We start from the raw sequence: 2,970 nt of genomic DNA, 5'->3' as shown, positions 1-2,970 counted from the left end.
AAATTGTTTTATATAAAAATGGAACGCTGTCTTCTTTTATCTTTCTTCTATGCTTATCGTATCAACTACAAACAAAATCACTATCGATCCAAGAATTGGGCAACTGATATTGCACCACCACCGGAAGCAGATATAAGCTCCTCTCGCGTACATATATGTAATACCCTGATTTCACGTACCGAGTAGAGTGGCCGAGACAGTGTCCTCGGCCGAGCACTTATTGGTAGAGGATCAGCTGAGGATACTGTCTTGCCATTCTACTCAGTAGGTGTAACAAGGGTATAAGGGCACGCATGGAAGATGTGAGGTGCACCATCGTTTGAGGAGCTCCACATAAGCATTAACCAACTCACTTATTACACATTCAAGAACCTCCATCTAGTTATTCCTGAACTGGTTTCGGAGTCGGTTTGTGCTGTACAGTTAATAGAGATAGGACTGAGGTATTTGTGTAGACATCTAGGCAAGAGAGGAAAAGTTTTCACCATCATCACCAGTACTTCCTGTCTATAAGGTCGATAGTCTGTTCAGAGGCTGAAGAGCATAAGTTATCCTTTACCGGGCTTACCCCAACGGTCATCGAGTCTTCGGCAGATATGAGGCCGAAATGGGCTGATGATACAAACCCCGTTTTTCTGCTATAAGTAATTCTTACCATTCTATAAATATTATGAAAACTCCCTACAGATAATAGTATGGTAGGCTCCAGAAGTATAGGTAATTTTGCAGTGTACTACATTCGCTTTGTGAAGGACAATAGCAAATGCGTCACCGTCAGTGTACCTACTTCTAGGGCTTCTTAGTACATCAACCTCAGGCCTTAGCTATGTCAAGGGCTGGCCTTATGCTTATTGAGTCAAGATCATTACACCTGTCAATAACCATTGAGCTTTACTCGCCGGTCGTATGGTTAAGAACATTTTCAAGGCCTTAGTCGAGCGATTTCTTACTTTAATAAGTGCGGCTGGTGCTCATAACTCATAACTAACCATTTCAAAACCAAAGCAGATACCCTAGTAGCCGGTAGCTTAGTCGGGTAAGCGCCTCGGCTCTTGCGTGAAATGCGGGTTCGAATCCCGGCGCTGCCGCTGACATGTACCAATGAGTTCGTGGGAATTAAGTACAATGCATATAACCACCATTGCTCTTACGGTGAAGGAAAACATCGTACGGAAACCTGCATATCTAGATTTTAGAGCACATCTAAATATGTGAACCAACTCAACCCACCAACCCGCAGTAGACCAGCGTGGTGGGAAATGGTCCATGCTTAGAAAGGCAGTTTGAACCTTGGGGATATGCACAGAGGTTCCATTCGAGAGAGCCTTGTGCAGATACCTACACCAATGATATAATAGAATTGTAGGTCTTTACTTGAGTCAACGGATTCTACCACAACCACAACCAACGAGTGGGCTGCCAGCTGCCACCCTATCCTACTTAATAAGTTCGGTGTTAAGTCCCACAGCTGTAGAAACCACCTGAAACTCTGTAATTGTAAGGTAAGCGGGTAACCTTAGCAACAGCCGCTCTGTTCCAAGGGTAATCCCCGTCTAGGCCGGCACGCGACATTGTCCAGCATTGGCTGGCTTCCTCACCTTGCATTACATTCAGTATTACGTTAGGTAAACAATACGGCTGCTTGTAAAACTCTGACGGCTGTTGGATACATTCATGTCAGACAATCCACGCTTATTGGGTAAAAATGGGTACTACCTAGTTATACCTAGAATGCACTATGGTAACTGTGCCTATGTGTCTAGGTAACTAGGTAGGTTACCTACTTACCTACATAAGTATGATTGGTTGCAAAAATGCGTAGTACTTAGGTCTGTACCTATATCTACCTAGCTACCATGTATCTGCCACTATCTGCCTACCAATCTCATTGACCTAGGCCTACCACCTAAACCGCAAAGTCCCTTCTATGGCTACCTAGCGTATAAGGTAGGTAGGCAGGTAGGAGGTACCTTTAAATTAATTTGATAAAATGTATAAAAATACCTAAGTATAGAATTATTTAAGTAAGAACACTAAGAACCTACTTAAGTAGGTACTATGACTCGACGTATACACAAGTCTCTCTCGTGGTGGGAGTCTCTCCAGCAGCTGTGTTAAAGATGCCTAGTAAGTAACGTACCTACCTACCTACATGGTACCTACATACCACTACAAACAAAGGTGGTTGTTCCCTAATAGAACAATCTAATTAGTGGCCCACCAAAAGTTATAAATATAGCCAAGCCGTAATTTAAGCCATTTTGTGAGAATCCGTATTGCTTTCCGTTTGGTTTTTATAAAATAGATATTTGGCTGTTGCTGGCCGAGGTTGAGCAAACGAAGGCCAACCTTACCTACTCTACATGTCAACAACTCAACTAGGTATTTTGTTTTTGCATCAATCCGTTTCTTAGTTGGAATCATAAATTTTAAATTGTTTTCTTGGACAGGCTGGCTTAGGTTGGCTTTGCATTTAAACTCAAAACACAAGTGTTTTATCTTTAATCGCTATACCTAATTTCATGGGCTTAAGTAAAACAAAAGCAAATCAATGCTTCCATCCAGTTACTAAAATAAAATAAAAAATATAAAAATAAAAGAAAAGTCTTGAATCTTTCGAATAAGGAATCTTGCGGTACGTACGTAAATGTAAATCAGAAAACAGAACACAATCGAATCGAAGAATTTACGTTCTACGGGCAGACACAGACAAGATTTTTGTTGTTTTAAAAAGATGTGGCAAAGATCTCGATGTTCATACGTCCTAAACAAATTATTTCCAAAATTAATATTTACTTTATGTGTATAGTAAATTTATATTCTGATGATTGAGTATCCCAAACTGTTTTTTTTATTAATCGGGTTGGTGTAGTTTATTTGCAATCAAAGTTTGAGGACAGAAAACTGATTTAATTTTTTTGATTGATCGTTTTGACAGATTAACAACTGTCAATCAAATCCGATTTCCAG

This window comes from Plutella xylostella, chromosome 9, assembly GCF_932276165.1.
Source record: "Plutella xylostella chromosome 9, ilPluXylo3.1, whole genome shotgun sequence".
In the NCBI taxonomy this organism is placed as follows: Eukaryota; Metazoa; Arthropoda; class Insecta; order Lepidoptera; family Plutellidae; genus Plutella; species Plutella xylostella.
Note: the sequence above shows the minus strand (reverse complement) of the source record.